This window comes from Canis lupus, chromosome 18 (genome assembly GCF_011100685.1).
Source record: "Canis lupus familiaris isolate Mischka breed German Shepherd chromosome 18, alternate assembly UU_Cfam_GSD_1.0, whole genome shotgun sequence".
NCBI classification, from domain to species: domain Eukaryota; kingdom Metazoa; phylum Chordata; class Mammalia; order Carnivora; family Canidae; genus Canis; species Canis lupus.
Window position 1 is genome coordinate 33,325,434 of NC_049239.1, and position 19,076 is coordinate 33,344,509.

The 19,076-nt window shown below is 39.9% G+C and overlaps 1 long non-coding RNA gene across 2 annotated transcripts in view; it reads right to left on the bottom strand.

The window, feature by feature from the left end:
* Positions 1-18,799, bottom strand: part of LOC102153255 — a 47,147-nt gene extending 28,348 nt beyond the window's left edge. The window contains exons 1-3 of one of the 2 annotated variants that reach the window (XR_005373369.1): positions 17,539-18,799; positions 16,995-17,044; positions 12,168-12,197 (exon numbers count right to left, since the gene is read on the bottom strand). This is a non-coding gene — a long non-coding RNA (uncharacterized LOC102153255). The remainder of the gene's footprint in view (positions 1-12,167; positions 12,198-16,994; positions 17,045-17,538) is intronic. The other variant, XR_005373368.1, reaches the window with a different exon arrangement.
* Between the last annotated feature and the right edge of the window lie 277 nt (positions 18,800-19,076).

The following is a 19,076-nucleotide window of genomic DNA, read 5'->3' on the forward strand; positions in this document are numbered from 1 at the left end:
CTTTGTTGAGATTGTATTAACAAATGTCTGGTCCAATTTGTACAAAACCTATCTGATTAATTCATAATGCAGAAGAGCTTATCAGGTTGCTTCCATTTCCCTTTGCCCAAGAATGATTAGCAATGAGATATTTCAAACATACAGAAAAATAGGTAAATAAAATCACCTAGCTTTAATAGGTGTTAACACTCCCCTGTACACACTTAATGTGATATTTTTAATAAAGCTGTTAAGTCATCACTGCCACATTTACAAGAATATTGGCCTTTAGTTATAACGTAGCATATGAACACATCCTCGTGTGAAAGTCTGACATATTTCTCTGAAGTGCTTGCCTCGTTTTCAGCCCCATGGTCTTTACTGTTCCAATATGGCCCGGTCTGCAGGCCAGGGATGAGACCAGATGGTGTAGTAGCTGCAGTGTGGCTTTGGGGCCATACATATCTGATTTCCAATCCTGATGACCAGCCTAGGGGTGGGCAGATGTTTGTACCTAGTTTCACATTTATAAGATGGGAATACTACTATCTACCCATAGATAGTATTCTATGGAATAGAACACTATAGTATTCTATATACTATGGGAATACTATATTCTATGGGAATACTACTATCTACAAAGAGATGTTGCGAGGTGATGTTAGTAAAGCATTGGAAGGTACCTAGCTGAGGGTAAGAGGCTGTTACCAGCTTGTGTATCTGTTGTACATGCTAATCAACTCCATAAACAATGGGTCTATCACTGAGGCTGTATTTACCAGGAAGCAGCCAACCACTAACCAGATAATTAACAACTTATTTGTGGATTAATGCATACTGGCTTTCCATGTGAGCCTGGATTTAGCAAGTAAAATGGTGGTCCTTTTTTAAGCAGCTGGGGGTGAATTTGCCCCATGCATCTGCTCTCAAAAAAATAACAGAATTTTATAGAGTTTTATAGCATTTACCATTATAGAAAGTCAAAATTAGCCCATGAGGTAAGGGAGCAGTTAGTTACAACCATGAAGCAAGCCTCTTTGTGACCATGGGCATTATTTGTTATTTCTGTGAGCATCTTCTCTTCTGTCCTTAGATGTATCTATTATTTATCTCTAAAGCAAATTGCCTTTAAAAGATCATATTGTTGGGATCCCTGGGTGGCGCAGCGGTTTAGCGCCTGCCTTTGGCCCAGGGCGCGATCCTGGAGACCCGGGATCGAATCCCACGTCGGGCTTCCGGTGCATGGAGCCTGCTTCTTCCTCTGCCTATGTCTCTGTCTCTCTCTCTCTCTCTCTCTCTGTGACTATCATAAATAAAAAATAAATAAATAAATAATAAATATCATAAAAAATAAAATATTTATTTATAAAATAAAAATATCATAAAAAATAAATAAATAAATAAATAAATAATCACATTGTTTAACATAGTGGTTCTCAACCATGGCTGAGCCTCAAAAATCATTGGTGTTCTAAAAAAATCTGTCTGTCCGTCCATCCATCCATCCATCCCAAGGCCCCCACCCCAGCCATACTGGGAATCTCTGAGACTGGAATCTTCATCTCCTGGATGAAGTGGAAGGGATTAATGTTACACCCAGGAGAGGCTGTTAGAGATCCAGGGTGGAGAATCACACTGGGTTAACTACCTAAAGTGGTACCTATCTGAAGGGTAGTTGAAGACTTTGGAATTAATCAGGAAATCTTTTTTTTTAAATGACTTTGCAAGCAAGATGATGCTATTCCAAATCTTCTGTTGCAAATTACGTCTTTCACAGGAACGAAGCATGCTCAGGGTCCATCCAAGCACAATGTAAATCAAAACACATGTCCACAGCTGGAGCAAAAGCATTAGGACCGTCTAACCAGATTCCATTGGAATGAGTCTGCGTGACACCATGTCAAAGTAATTGTGCACGATTCCCCTAAAGAAAGCTACACGAAGGATAGCCAAAACACAAAAAAACAACTGGATTTAACTCAATTTTCTAAAAAAAAAAAAAAAAAAAAAAAGTATAACATACACACTATCTTTTGCAAACAAAAGCACACCAAATGTCAGAAAGCAACATAAGACTACATCGTTTTCCAGACATGAAGCCCAGACTTTTATTGACCAGTGCTTCCAAAACTCACCTTCTCTCCCCCTTTTCTTTATCCCAAATAGCTGTCTGCTCTCTCAGGTAATCAGGCAGAGAAATGCATCTGAAGATGGAGACCATTAAGAAATCACACTTCCCTTTGTTTATTGGTTTCCATGGCAAGAGCAAAATAAAAGACAATTGTGTTTCAAAACAACAACAGTAAAAGAAGCAACATCTGTGTCAGACAGGCAAACCTCAGAGGGAAAGTAAAAGTCACACTGCCTGCCATGCCCTTCCCCAAACCAAGCGGCATGATACGTAATGGCATTGGCTGCATGTAGATGCTCAGTCCAGAGACTAAGCTACTCCTGGAAGGTACTATCTTTTATATTTTCTTTGGGGATTCTGTCGCTAAGCTTCTCTTTCATTTGACTCCCAGAAATCAGATAGTGAAATCTCTGGGGCTTTCCAGGCCACCTAATTCAAAGTAACCAGGAACCTGAGTTGGGTCAGGTTCTGCACTGCAACCTCATCCTTCTGGGTCCCCTCTGCCTCGCACCCAACGAGCCTGGCCCAGGTCAACTGCAGCTGTGTGCTTGCCTTTTCAAATAAGGGCTCCAAGTGTCAAGTCATCAGCATCCTCAACCACTCAACACAGTGATAGTATTCTCCTTGATTAGCCCCCACAGCCCTATCTTAGAAAAGTAGGAAATTAGGCACAGATTAGAATGGTGAAAGCAGTAGTTTCTAATCCCCTCCTTTTTTTCTTTTTTTAAGGGAGGAAATTCCCTCAGTGGATAATCCACTTAGAGCAAAAATGGTACCTCAGTGTTGGGCTTGCCCCTACATTCATTCATGTTGGTACTTTTTATTTAAGTTTTTATAGTAGGTTCCCCTCTGCCTAAAAACCCAAGGGAAAAAACCCAGTTCTTTAATTTACTCACATCCTGCTATGTTTTTTTCAGGCTATTCATTTCCTTACCCAGCCTCATCTTCAGAGGCAAGGAAGCTGTAGTTTGGAAGAAAGGGGGAGGCAGGTCAACCAGAAGTTGTCCCAATCTCAGAGGGAGAGGACCCTGATCATCAACACGAGGGGTGCCCTAGGCTATTTCGAAATGTCAGCAGACTCAATTCTAGAAGAAAACACCATTTACTTCCCAACGTGCTGGGGCTCAGTGGAGCATAAAGAATAAATTAAGTAAACTAACTGACAAAATTTGGCAATTGCCAGTTCCTGGGAACTTGAGAAACAGTAAGGGGTATCCTCAACCTTCAGGGCCATGAGGAGACTATCTTGAAGCAGTAGAAATAAAGGAATGATGTGCTCTGCAGATTTGGAGAGGTCCTCTCGGGTCCTGGGGGTACTCCTGTGTCCCTGGCTCTAGAAGACCATCCAACCACCAAAGTTGACAGTTCCTCACAAAAGCTGGCACAGATTAGAATGGTGAAAGCAGTAGTTTCACCCTTGCTCCACTTACCACTCGGGCCTATGGACTGCTTTTATTCTAGGGGTGATTTTTTAAATGCTTCTCCTCCTGCCATGGCTAGCACACTCTGCCCCATCTCGATCTTTGTATCCAGGTTTGATTACATGGAAATGAACTCTGAGCATCATCAAGGAGCCACAGATGGGGGAAGGAAGAAGAGGCAGTAAAGAGGGGTGAGAATGCCTATTTTGGTTGACAAAGATGGTCATGATCTTGGGGTGGGCTGGGGGGATTTTGTGTAGACAATATGTAAGACAGGATCATAAAATAAAGGTGCCCATTTCACTGCCTGGCTGGTGAAGCCAGTTTCACTACTGTGCCGTCACACTTTATATATGTATGAACCACAGGTTGGTTGGTTGGTTGGTTGGTTGGTTGGTTGGTTGATTTATTTATTTATTTATTTATTTATTTATTAATTTATTTATTGTCCTTGCTGGCAGATCCACTTCTAGCTCCTTCTAGGCAGCCTCCCTTGCTCACTAGTTAGCCATCAGTTGCCTCCAAAGTAAAGTTCCATGGCCTTCAAAGTATGGGAGCTCTGGCCACTTGCTATTTGTAATGTTGCCCCCTAAAATCTTTGTATCTCCTGAGCTCACACACTTCGGTTTGGCATTATATTCCTAAACTATAAAGTCCTCCACATTATGGCCATTCAGTAGGTTTATAAGTAGGTAAGACTAGTTCATGGAGGAGAAGGCCAATTTGCTCCATGGAAATCTGTTCCTTGCATTGCCCAGGACCTGTGAATAGTTAGTTCTCTTTCCCTAATAGTCATTTGACTTTGGAGAAAGATCTGTCTTTTCTCTGGATTTTCGTTTTCTCCTCTTTACAAATGAGAAGCTGGCTAGTCGATATCAGTCATATTTCTTTCAGCTGTATGTTCTATGCTTTGTAACTGTGAGGTTGAAGATCAGAGAACTTGCGCACCCCCAAAGGGCGTAAAAATAATAGTACATAACACACACTTTCCATGTATGAAGTCATTGAATTCTATGATCCCATGAGTATTATAATAATTATGACTCCTATTTGTTGGGTGAGGAAAAAGGCATAGAGGTCGAGCAGCTTAAACTGGGTCATGAAGTCACAATGGGGTATGAACCCCAGCTCTAAGCTACACTAGGAACCACAGCAGATACAGGATGAGAATCAATCACAAGTTATCCGCCGGCCAGTAGCAGTTACAAGGGAGCCAAGACTAAAGCTAGCCAGTGCCCTCTCCACCACCTGCTGGATTCTCCTGCACTATTTAGGGCACATGTTACCATAGACAAACACAGGTACTTCATGGCAGTGGTGTAAATTAGGATGATTCTGGCAGCAAAAATCTAGAATCACAAAGATGAAAATGACCAGTTTGGGATTTCTTTGCCACCTACTGACCTGTCAGTGAATTGATGCTATTTGAGGTAGAAAATACTCAAACAATCTCGGGTGAGGAACACAAGTGACCAGGCAAAGAGACCCACCCCCAAGACTAGTTTAGGGAAATAAGCTGGGTCTGCCAGGGTCTTAAAAACACAGCCACTCTTGAGGTCCTGACTGCCCTATTCTGATGTCCTAGGTGTGCTCCTCAAAAGCAAGTGCCTTTCACTGAAGCCAACCCTAGCCCACAGAGATCTTTGCACAGGAAAGATGACATGCTCACTCATCTTTAAATAGGTTCATTAAGAACCCCAAACTCAACAAGACTCTCTCTACCAGCAAAGTTCTTCCCAGTTCACTCCAAGAAGGTAGTAATGTAAATTTGTAAGGCTATTTTGAGTCTAAACGCATTGCCAGTAGGGCCTGAGGTTTTGAATTGGGCCTCTCTTCAATGCTTATTGAAACATTACTGAATGTTGAGTGTTGAATGGTGTTCAGTCTTGTGCCCTTTGGGTTTTTTCCATCTTAAATCCTTTCGGAGCAGGGTGGGGCTGAGCTGGGAACTAGTATAAATCAGGTTGCAATCGTCCTTGTGCAATCTAGCACATCCACAAGTTAACACCACTATTGGGGAGAAACCAACTCAACAGTGCTGCTTGATACAGCTTCAGACCACTCATGGTCACTGACAGGCCTATGGCCAACTGGGTAAGAATTCTATATATTGATACTTTCTTTGACCTTATCTACCCACCAGCTATGCGGCATACATGCTATCATACTGAGTGAAATACCTTTCTCTCCCTAGAGCTAAAAGGACACCATTATAAGAAGCTATATAGATTCTTTGCCACCATGTCACTGATTTACCTACCGTACTTTGTAGCCCAGATCTATGAATCATCCTTCCTAACTTTTCAGCTAACAAAACATGTTCCTTTAGATACAATCTCTTCTTTATCTAGAGTTATTTGTTCTGAATCTTGATGCATTCTTAGGGCATTATTTCTTACTGAAGGCAGCTCTCCCTCAGTGTTTCATGATAATTTTTATTTCAAGCTCTTTATGAATAGTAAGCTTGTCTTTTCTCAAGGCTTTATATTCCTAGGACTATCTGAGTCAGTTGTCAGATTTGTGGCATTCATCAAGTACAGGCAAAGGGACCGTATTTCCTTGCCTCTTTTCCATGGGTCACTGAACAGTGCTAAAATTCTGAATTTCTTAGAACAGAACTCAAAAGCAGTCTCTTACTTTCCCTCCCTTTTCTTCATTAGTTTTAATTTCTAAGTAATGCAACAGATCGTTTGTTCATTCCAACATTAATTGAAGAATTACGAATGAGGGAACACAAGCAACCAGGCACTTTGCTGGGGATACAGAGATGAAGAAACATGGTCCACTTTCAGGAAGCTCTTTGTGTCAGGCACTTTGCTGGGGATACAGAGATGAATAAAAGTGGTCCACTCTCAGGAAGCTCACAATATGGTGAACAAGATCAGATCATGATTAGAAAAGCAGTATGTGCTCCAAGGTCTGCAAGGCATTGATGTGCAGATTCCAGAAAATCCATCCAAAGGCCTAGAAACGATGCTTGACCTGAATGTTAAAGGATGAGTAGCAGTCACTTTGGAAGAGCCCAAACAGGTAGGCTGATGCGGGTGCAGCAGTGGAACATAATTTTTTTTTTATAAATTTATTTTTTATTGGTGTTCAATTTGCCAGCATATAGAATAACACCCAGTGCTCATCTCGTCAAGTGCCCGGGCACTGAGGTGGGCAGTGGAACATAATTAAGAGAGTGGCTAGAGAATCATGGCCAGATCATGAAGGGCTTCATCCCTTGGGCTAAGAAATTTGACCTTTATCTTAAAAAAAGAGATGAACCAATAAAGGGAAGAGACAGCAGAACTGTAATATAGAAATGGTATCGTGTATGAAAGAAAGAAAACTCTGGGAAGTTCGCAAAAGTCAGTAAGATTCTGTGTCCCCATTTGCTTCATCTGACATTGATTTTTGGCCCTTGGGATGGCATTACAGAGCATGTGGAGACTAGTCCGGGCTCCACGCCAGTTCGTGGTGCCAGTCTGCCTCTCCGGGAGATTTACCGCAATGACCTTCTTCAAACTCTCAGACTGCTGTGCTTGTTCTGTACTCTGCTCTGTACAGTGATCATCCGGGCAGCCGCCTTCCTGGAACACGACCTCTTTGCATAAGGTCACAAAATAAGGAATCCAGATGGTGGAGAGCAGTGTAAATGGCACTTGGAGACGGGAAGAGAATGTGTGTGCAGAGGCAGTCAGCATGCCCCACATGTGCATCTCAAAAACCGGGAGGCAGGAAAGGAGGTGGGAAACGTGGGGAAAAGCGAGAGGAGAAGATCCATTGGTTCTCTTCCATGAGAGCACTGCTGCACGTTCTATCACGCATTTCCACATAGGAGAAGGTAAGTTACACTGAGATAAACTGTCTCAGTGCAAAGATGAAGCAGTAGCAAATAAAACAAATCACATGGGTTTGCTTGCTTCTTTTTCCAATCTCTGTTCTCCAGGCCCATAGCAGTCTGCCTGTCACATCAAGTTAAACATTCTGCCTTGGAAATCATGCAGTCACAGAGCTTAAGGAAGCTTGCAAATGGAAATGTCATTACTTTAAAGAAAAAAAAAAAAAGGTCTCAAGTCCTGTCCTAATCACCTCCTATTATTGCTCCTATCTGTAGCATAGCCTGTGCACTAATGCACTTCAGACTCACCAAAAGCCTCGGAAACTGCTCGGGAGAACAATTTGATACCTAATGATCCCTGAAAAATTCCTTTCATGTTTTTCTCTGGACACTGACTTTATATATTTTCCTTGAGAAATTTTGGGTACGGCTAATTAATATACACACCAGAAATGTTACAAGCGTGTGGAAATTAGTTTATCTGGTTTCATGAATACTGGCTCCCTGCTCCACAGGAAGCCATGTTTTTTTCCTCTCACATACACATTTTATGAGAGATTTCTCATAATAAATTTAAAAGTTTAAAACTTTCACCCGAGCTGAGGTTCCTCAATTTTCATCAGTAAGTTCATTGGCCAGGATGTGTTACAGCGACAAAAGTGATTTCAAAATTGCTGGCTCAGTGACTCTCAGCATAGCAAAGAAGAAAAGTCTTTCATGTTGTTACTGTCCTCAAACATACCCTTTCTGCTCAGATGTAACCCCTAGTTCCTCTTATTTGGGCCACATTTCCTATTTCACAGCTATACAGAGACAGGTTCTGGAAACTGTATGGTAAAGGTAAGGTTCCTACGTGTAATGCAATAGGTATATTTCTACAAAACATGCACGAACAAGGGTTTTGTAAGCACCATTTAAAACTATTGGAAGGGTATTTTCTAGGGATCTTTCTGTGGATCTTTTCAAAAAACAAGAAGCCCTTTAGAAAAATATCCGTCTCTACTTCATGTGTTCTAATTTCAGGTTTTCATGGACTAATTACAAAAACTGATGGAGGCCACCATTCTTTTTCCTTGATTGAGCTGACTTCACACCCACATAAGAGCCAATCATGCTTGGCTGTTAAGCTTTACTAAACAAAGATATTTGCAATATAGACTACTGAAACAGAAAACTTCCCCATGAGTCAGTAGCCGACCCCAGCAAAAGATTTCATGGTTCTGACTAACCAGCCCACAACCTTTCGTACCCAGTTCCGCTTTTTTTGGTGGTCTCTACAGTCGAATTTCTAGTTAGGAACTGAAAAATTGGTTTGGTTTCAACTTCCGTAGGGTAAGTAGTGGTACTAGCCATGATACCCTGGGAGTTTCAGGATCTCAAACACGTGAACACTTCCCCTACCTGAAGCCCCCACTCTAATCTCTGCCCCATGGCATTCCAAACGGACATTGTATATGAGCAGAGAAGGCCAGGCAACAAAGACATCTTGTTAGTGGGACTCCTGCATCAAACCCTGGGGAGCTGGCTTGGAATGTCAGCACTCTCACTAAAGGATTAGTTCCTAATTCTCCTGAATCATCTTAATCACCTATGGAGGTCTGGGTTTTGTAGTTTCAAGTCTTGCCTCAGACCAATCTCCAGGCATAGGGCCCTGGATTCTGTATTTTAAAAGGCATATTGGCCACGGTCCCCACTACCCTGTCTCTCCTGTTCCCACTACCATGGGCATTAAGGAAGTATGGGTTGGAGTTGGAGAGTGGAAAGCCAGCGATGTCTGGAAGCTGCCTTATACCAGCTTGGGAGAGCTGACTGTCAAAAGCAGCAGACTGTTTCAAGAATTTTGCAAGGCCTTATTAAAAGCTAAATCATACAAGCTTATTATTTAATAATTATCAAAACCAAAAGCAATACTCACAGTTCATCACCTCCTACTCATTTACTATTATCTATGTTCTTACATAGATACACCAATGGTGTATCTATGTTCTTGAGGTTTTTCACATCTATTGTATCTGTACCAATGGTGGGCATCTGTACCAATGCTATATAATGGTGTACGGCTGCGTGCCTCTTCCCAACTCTGCGTTCAATGACATCACATTGGTAGCTTGAGGGCAGAGCATTTATACAATAGGCAAAAGCTAAAAATCAGGGCTTGATTTATTGTTGACTATCTCCAGGCTTAAGAAAGTGACAGGAAAATGTAAATAATGTAGACTGAACTTAAAAATATGTCACACGTAGGGGTTCAGGGTGGCACAGTCAGTTGAGTAGACTGACTCTCGGTTTCGGTTCAGGACGTGATATGGAGACCTGTGTCTGGCTCCCGGGCTCAGTCAGTCAGGAGTCTGCTTCAGATTCTCTCTTCCTCTGCCCCTCCCACTAGTGCTCGCTCACTCTCTCTAAAATAAAGAAATAATTCTTTAAAAAGCAAAGGTCACATCTATAGCTGGCAGATTGCGAATAGCACAAAACTTCAGGAAATACTCTTCCAGTATCTGAAAATGGCCCAATTTCAGTAAAGAAGTGGCTCTCTCTTCACTGACAAACAAGTGAAATTCCAACATATCCCTTTGTTGTTTTAACTTTCATCTTAGTCTTTCATATAAAGTAAAATCAAGCAACATTCCTGCTGGAAATCATACTTATTCATCAACTGCAATTACAGTTTGGCTATGGATAAAAGAGTTCCATAAAAACCAACGATTGCAGTCTGTGAGAACCAATGAGCTATATAAAATTTACAATAAAGAGGACTGTATGTTCTATTATTATTTATGAATTGCATATTTTATTGCATATTATTAATGTATTTATACATTATTATAATTCATAGTATATATATTCTATTCAATTTAATTGTATATTTTAGTATTTGTATCTCAGTAAAATTTATAATACTTACATTTGATTATATGTAAATATACATTCTCCCCCAGAGAGCCAGTTGTTAAACATTTACAACACACCACTGCCTAAGCCAAGAACAAAAACAGGTTGAACAGCTTCCTTGGCTTCTATCCTATAGGTCCACACCCTTATCTTAGCCGTTTAGTTTACCATTCTCCCGTCAAGAAAAACACCAAGAACTGTACAGGAATACAAATCAAAAGGAAAAGAGATTTTCCTAAAGATTCAAAACATAATTTAATCTACTTAATCCAACTCTTCCAAAGAAGGCTGCTTTCCAAGTAGGGACAGCTTTGGGCTGATCTGACCACACCTGCCACGTGGAACACAAGAAGAACCCTAACAGATGGCAGTTTTGGCATCATAGCCTAATACATATCATCCCCCTTGAAGCTACATCAGATAGTTCCTTGGGAGCAGAGGAGAGGTGAATATGAAGGCATCCAAGTAGGTAGCGAACAAGAGGAATTTGACTCTTACTGTCAACTGTGGTATATGTTTGGGGTACATAACAAAAGGATCAGTGAGGAATTCCACTTTTCATCAACCAGATTTCTACTTTTCATCATTTACACATGCGTGCCATGGCTCCTTACATATTAAAATTGTCATTGCTTGTGATTTAAAAATGTCTTTCTAAAGGTGAAACAGAACAGTTACCAAGCCAAGATGTACAGAAATCTTAAAAATTCTGTTACTTTGGGGGCACCTGGGTGACTCAAGTCAGTTGAGCATCTGATTCTTGATTTTGGCTCAGGTCATGATCTCAGGGTCATGGGATCCAGCCCTGTGTCAGAGTCTGAGTTGCGCTCTGTGTGGGTGTGGAGTCTACTGAGATTCTCTCTCTCCCTCTCCTCCTCCCCCCACCTTCGTGCACTCTCTCTCAAAAAAAAAAAAAAAAAAGAATTCTGTTATTTGGTAGTTTTGTTGTTTGGTAACTTTAGATCAATGCCAATAGCCAACACTAATCACTAAGGAGTTTCCTTTAGTGTTGGAAAAATCGATTGCAATTAAATTTTCAGGTTTTCTTTAAACTAGAATTTAAATAAAAACCTGAAATAAAAAAAGCTTTCTTAAAAAAAAAAAAAAAAAAGGCCTGTCCTATCTCTAATCAAATCAGATTCCTGACTGCCCATATTAATCTTGGCCCTTGTCTAAGTGTCTACTTAATTCCAAAACTATTTTTCCATTTGTTAGTCTTACCCGTCCCACCTCACCTTCTCCCTAATGATCTTGCTCTTAAAAACCAAAGAAGCAAAAGCCCACCAAATGCCTGTTGTTATTGTCTAGGTACAATGAGCTAGAAACCTCTGGTAAAAGAGTCATCCTTCATTTAGAGAGTGTAATTTTTCATTTATGAAAGAAACACAATTGATGCAGATAAAGAAGTTTTCAGTAAGTTGCTTTTGAATGTCTTATGTACAGTATTGTAGACATGAATGCACGAAGAGACCCCTCTGACCTTCAAGTAGAAGACTCTGCTACCAGCATAAAATGTTCACATATCTATCCACGAGAAAGGGAGACTGGTCTCAGACTTCATCCTCTAGATAGCATGATGTTATGTTAATCCTGACGAATGTTAACATTTTTACTTCATTAGTATGTTCTTGAAACCTAGTCACAGAACTGCTCCAACAAGATTCCCCAGGCCCTTCAAAAAGGAATGTTTTTGATGAAGGTCAGACCACACATTCGGGGATTGGAAGGAAGGAAGATGTGAGAAATCCAATCCGCCAGGAATCCTACCAGATAAGAGCCTTGTGTGACGTATTTTGAATTAATAGCCTTGAAGGTGATAATAAGGATGAGAGGGGTGCTGTGATAATACTTCAAACAAAAACATATCCAAGATACTTGCAAAACAATCCAGGAAAAATCAAGATATGTTTCTACTTACCTGGTATCTGTCTGGTATCTTATCTGGTATCTGCATAGAAAGAACATGTACTTTTAAGTACAAAGACACTTACTATGTTTGTTTTTTTTTTTTAATGATTAGATAGATATTTCTTTATCCATGACTTGTTATCTCATAGAAAAACTAAACAACTCTGGTCATCACCCAAAAACTTGCCCTGTATATAAGAATGTGTAGGTGTTGTCCTATTTGATTACTCATCCACATGAGCTACCATCACTTCACGAATCAGATTAAAGGAACACACCACTCGTTAATACAAAAATCTAGAGGACACTAAATGTCAGATTACTTTGGCTTTAGCCAGACTCATTTCTATGATATTCCTATAGGAGATGCTGAGTTCACAGAGAGGCATTTCCTCAACTCGTGTCTTTGTCATGTGCTTAGCTCCAGAATTTCCTGAGACTGGCATCTTTAACAAAATAAGTCTTTTGCAAGGGTCTGGGGCCAGACTGCCTGCCTTGACTCCTGTCATCACCACTTGGTGTCTGATCTCAGACAAGCTACCTAACATGTCCTCTGTGAAGTACTGATAGTTCTGATTCCTATCTCAGGCAATTGTGAGGATTTAATGAGTTAATAATACTTTATAAAGCATTCAGAAGAATGTGTGGAACATAATAAGTTAGCCATTTGAATCATATTATTATATTTTCGCGCTCAGCATGTGTGGTTGGAAGAAGAGAAAAGGTCTGCATCTACTTAATGAAAACCAATAACTAGAAAAACTATATCAAAATATCTGCCTGGAAAACATATGTCCTGAACAGGATTTCCCAAGTAAAAGAATACTTCGGTTTTTATTAATATGTGTTTATTTATTTTATCAGTTTTCCACTTTTAAAACACTTTAGGAAGCTATTCCTTCTAATACTTCCCAAAGTTATGAGGATTCCTTTAGGAAACGAGGAAGCACACATACCAATGCCCAATCCCCCAATGAATACTGAGTTTTCATTTTGCCAAATTCACAGGCTCATATATTCTCAGCATAAAGGAATGATGGCTTCTGAAAAGCGGCCAAAATTGAAATTTTATTTTTTATTTTTTTTTCAAAATTGAAAATTAAAAAAAATTTTTTTTTAATTTATTTATGATAGTCACACACAGAGAGAGAGAGAGGCAGAGACACAGGCAGAGGGAGAAGCAGGCTCCATGCACCGGGAGCCCGACGTGGGATTCGATCCCGGGTCTCCAGGATCGCGCCCTGGGCCAAAGGCAGGCGCTAAACCGCTGCGCCACCCAGGGATCCCTCCAAATTGAAATTTTAAAAGGAGAGTTTGAATCTGCTTTCAGGAACAGATATATCTATAAAACTTAGCATATATTTTCACTTTTCTGAAGTTGTATCAAAGCATTAAAGTATGAGAATACCTGGAAACTCAGTTCTGATTAGCATTTAATTAACAGGTTGAGATAAAATGCATTCTTATTACTTTACCAGTAATTAATAGATGACTTGGTGTCAAAATGAAATGCCCACGGATTGCATAATGTATTAAGTAATGAAGTCAAGTTAACTGCGGAGGAAGCAGAGGGGGGCTGCATAGGGCTCATGGGCAAATGGAAGTTTGCCTCAGAACCTACTAATTTGATACTTAGCATTAAAGATACTGAATTATCATTCATAAAACTTGATTTTCACTTGTTACTATCATTTTGCTCAGTTAGCTAGAGACGGCAAAGGTGATCATGATTCTCTGAAAATAAATTTAACAGATGGCCCTTGAGATGTGAAACAATGAGCTTGAAGGTACCTAAAGAGGTGTGTGTCCTGGCCGATGACTTACTCCATTATCAGAAGGCATTTGCATGCACAAGATACCTTCAAAAAAGCAGAGGCTGGACAAGAGGTAGGGAAAGAGGTAATATTAAAATATATTTCAATTAAACCAGGCATGAGTGCTTATTCCTAAACTCACTTAACCTTCTTTAGGCATGAAGACCTTGGCAAGAACATTTTCTTGCAGGTAAAGGGATGTAAAGTTTTCTCTGCCCACACAACTGCCCAAGGAGTAGCTCTCCTTCCAACTAAGTTTCTAAGTTCTGTTGGAGTTAAAGTTACTAGAAGGATGTGTATAGGTACTGGGTCAAGGTCATGCAGGATGGACTGCTGACACTTATACATTAGGTATGTAAAAGGTGCCAAATATTTGGCTACTGAAATTTGAGAAGTCAGAAAACAAAAGGAGAGGTGGGCTAAAAGCACTTAAAACCTGCTTCAAATGTTATCTCCTGAACAAAGTCTACCTCTCAACCCAGGCCCTATGCATATACTTTGAAAATGGAAGTGACCGAGTTGCCTATTGCTTATAGGAGTTTAAGTTGATTGAGGGCGATTTAGCTGTAAATCCTAAGTGCTGATGCACAGGAGATGCTCACCACTACCGAATGAATATTCAATTTCACATTTTACTTTTGCTTCACACTTTAGTTAACGGTCTCTAGGAAATAGGGGAACTTATTTGAAATGAAATATTTTCAATATTACCTCTAGCTTACACAGATTTCTGCCCACAAAGCAGGTCTAACAGAGACTGCTATGCTTGAGCTGTCTTATTATTTGGCGTTATTCCACCACCAAAATAATGACATCACATTTTATTCCCCCCCCCCTTCCTGGTTGGGCTTGTCAGTTACTAGTTCATTGTCTCCCAGCTTCAAATTTACCCTTCAATGCCTACTCTAAAATAATGAATGCAATTATTTTAAGCATTTCCCCTTTAACTGTAAGAACGATGTTAGGCTTACTCAGAAGACACACAAGGGTACAAGCAGGTGTCTTTGCCCCTGTCATTTGTCCAGAATGGCCCTGCCAACACCATGTTCCCATGGTCCTCTCAATATTCAGATACCATGCGCTCCAAGCCTCCCACCCACCATGGCACCCTGACCCCCGTGGTGTAACAGTCCACTGGCTGAGCCTCACCTGTGCCCTGTAGGGCTGCTTCCTATTTCCCTGGTGAATGTGGGCCTATCTGGCCTTGACAGCCCGATGGACTCTGCCAGACAGTGAATTGCAACCAGTATTCCCGACTAATCAGGTCAATATACAAGACTGGACCCTGACTGATATGGTTGTCATCACAGAAGTCTGGGGCCTCCACATGAAAAATGGGAGAACTACTTTTGCTTCTGAACTTGGGACCAGATTCTAAGGTATTTATTAAAAGTGAAATGTTCTCTAGATCATGTTTTTATCCTCAGAGGAACTCAGCCCCAAGTTTAAGTCTGTATTGTTCTAAGCCTTCCATTCAGAGGGAGAAGTTTTTTTTTTTTTTTTTTTTTTTTTTTTTTTCAGAGGGAGAAGTTTTAATACTGAAGTTCAGCACCTCAGGTGAACAGGAGTTGTCCATATAAAAACAAGAATACCTCAGCACTTTCTGCAACAATTACCAGAAACATACAAAGTGAACTACTACAGAAAAACTAGGAGCTGATTTAAGAGTGGTCACATAGCAAACACGTCAGTGTCAGGACTGAGGAATGGAACCTTCAGTTATTCCAAGTGGAAGACGTGTTAACGTGTGAAAACTGAACTAACTCGGCAACAGTACTACAATTCACACAGCTATATACTGCACTGTGGCAAGCTCGAATTTGGGTGCTGCACGGACCTGGGTTCATCTCAGCTGTGGCACCTGAGTTGTGTGTGTGTGTGTGTGTGTGTGTGTGTGTTTTGCGCCACCCGTGTGCCTTTAGCTAAAGGATATAAGCTCTGAGTTGGTTTCATCACCTCGTCTTGCGATGATGATGTCAAAATTGGATAGATCACCTACCTTAAAGAATTGAGAAGATGTTAAACAAGATCAGCAACCACTGTAGTTAGTTTTCCCTCTTGTTTCTTCATTTTATAGGTAAGAATACTGAGGCACAGAAATAAATAAAATTCTTGCCAAGAGCATAGCGGTTTATAGGTGCTAAGTGTGCAAACCAGGGGACAAAACATGTACTAAAGCAGTTCTATGGAGGAGAGTAATTTATTAAGTGCTATCCTATACTCTCTTGACAAATGTCATTCATTACCAGACTGTTGATGAGCCACTGAAACATAGAATGCAATTTATGCCATTAAACATTTAACGACTTACATTTATAGAATACTCTATAAGTGCTATGACTAGTATTTCACTTAATCACAACAGCCTTATCTTTAAAAGACTGATTTTTTAGTGATAAAAATTCTTTAGTAATAAAGAACTCCACAAATCAAGGAATTTTAGAAAAATAAATTATGTGTAAATAAAGGCAAATCACCACTAATTAATAACTTTGTGAATAATTTCTCAACTTTTAATAAAAGTCCAGGTTTCCGGGGATCCCTGGGTGGCTCAGGGGATTAGCGCCTGCCCCTTTGGCCCAGGGCATGATCCTGGAGTCCCAGGATCGAGTCCCACATCGGGCTCTCTGCATGGAGCCTGCTTCTCCCTCTGCCTGTGTCTCTGCCCCTCTCTCTCTCTCTCTGTGTCTCTCATGAATAAATAAATAAAATCTTTAAAAAAAAAGTCCAGGTTTCCTTTAGTTGTATATGCCATACGTAGTAGAGGGTAAGTTAGAAGTTTAAAAGTATCTAAAAAATAAAAAAAATAAATAAAAAAAAATAAAAGTATCTGCTTCCCAAGGAAGGAAAGGCTGCTTGAACATGTTGCAAAAAATATAGATGAGTGATAGAATGTGAAAGTAAGCTTTTCATATGATCAAAGAATAAAAGACTGCTACTAACAGAGGCTAATCATTATTTTTCAAAACACATCTTTATGCCTTATAATTTCATTCAATATTACAAGTCTAGACAAACCACACCTTTCCTCCAAACCTGCGCCTGTCCCCATCTGCTGAAACCAATGGAAGTGCTAGAAAACACAACATAAAAGTCCACAAAACAATTTAAAATTATTTTATTGGAAGACTGCTACTTTTTACACTTATAAAAAGTTTAAATGGAGATATACCATCTGCTGGACATAAAACTTAACCTTTTGGAGACCGATGACATGGGCCATGGGGGACTGTTTGGCCCAGGAAATTACATCATTCTTGCTGCATCACCTGACAGCACATGCCCACCCCATATATTCATAATACACCACAGCAAACTAACATTACAATATTCTCTCTTCTTTAAGCCCCCTGACTTAGTGGAGAATTTAGTCAATTCACGCTCTCATTAACGCAATAGCTTCCAGATGGTTTCCTGCTGACTGCTGTCCTCTCCTTGTTTTGACCTGCCTTGCACATTGTGGCCAGACTAAGCTTATAGCAATTGTGCACTGTTGCTTCCTTCTTCAAAAATCAACAGAATTTTCCCATTGGTAAGGTCATATTAAAATTAATGGTTAATTCTTACCTGAAACATACTTGTTTCTTTTCCTTCTTCAGGTCACCTGAGACAAAGTCCATCGTGATGCAGTGTGTAATGAGGACACCTTTCCTTTGAACACGAAGATTTAAATGCTATTTTAATTCTTCTCTCACACTCTAACTACAATCCATTAACTCACAGCACCACCTATCTTTCAATTAAAAGGTTAGAAAACTAGGTTTACTTTTAACAGAATGCCCAAATGATGTCTGGCCTACACAATTTACTGTGAAATTAAGTCCAAAATGCAAAAACAAACGAAAAAAAGTCTAAAAATAAAAGTTCCATTTGACACGATATACCAAGGTATCTGTTCCAGTCCATATAAATCTCTTAGTAATGTCTCAAACAAAAAAGCTGGGTGAGCAGTATACTGATGCACAGTATACTGATTCCACATCAGTATACTGATATTCACAGAATAGTGAACAAAACTACATTTGTTAATGTCAACCAGAAATTGCAATTGGAGAAGCAGGGCCATTTGACTTACAAATTCTAATATTCATTGATATTTATTTTCATGCCCAAGTGTTAACTGAAATGTATTATCACCCTTTTCTTAGAAGTCTTCCCAATATTTTACACGTTTTCCCTGTTTAAATGAGAAAAAAGATGACCAGATATTAAATTCAATGTTTATGTTCTCTCAATGTGATAACTATCAGTACAAGGACATATCTATTATATACATACAATAAAATATAACTATTTATAAATAAATACAAATAAATAAATGAATAAAATGGGGGTGGGAAGGGAGCCTGCCTGTGTAGTGCATAGTTTGTTCTGCATAGTAACCCAAACCAAGCTTACCGTTCTTCTTTCTCAAATCAGTGTTATGGCAATTTCCTTACATAATCAATATAAATATTCAAGCAAATGAGCATTTGTACCAAAAGCTAAGATGTCAACCTATGAAAAATCAAAATGTCTCAAATGTACACTGCATTCCTCCTGTGTAGTTCACAACTTAATAAGGCAGGCTGCACCAGGCATTAGCGTCCATTTTACTGATAGGTAAATGGATGCACCACTGCTTACGCACAACGGTGCATGGGAAACAGAACTCCACACCAGCGCTTATATATGTCTGTCTCATGTTCTGTTCCTCAGATACAAAAATTAGGAAAAAATACTGGGGGGCTGGTGTGGCTCAGTCAGCTAGGTGTCTGACTCTTGATTTCAGCTCAGGTCATGATCTTGGGGTCATGGGATCGAGCCCTGCCACTGGACACCATGCTCAGCTGGGAGTCTGGTTGAGATTCTCTCTCTCCCTCTGCCCCTCCTTCCTGCTCACGCTCTCTAAATAAATAAATAAAATCCTTTTTAAAAATTAGGAAAAAAACAAATAATTTCAGTTAAAACCATAAGTAATGTAACTTATAAAAGTTATTTTGAAAAAAAGCATTTGGTTATAATTTTCAATGTAACTGTCACTATCACAAAAGTTTTGAAGACTACTTTGGAAGACTACTACTCTTGTTAACCCTGAGTAATTGGGTTACATGTATTCTTAACAA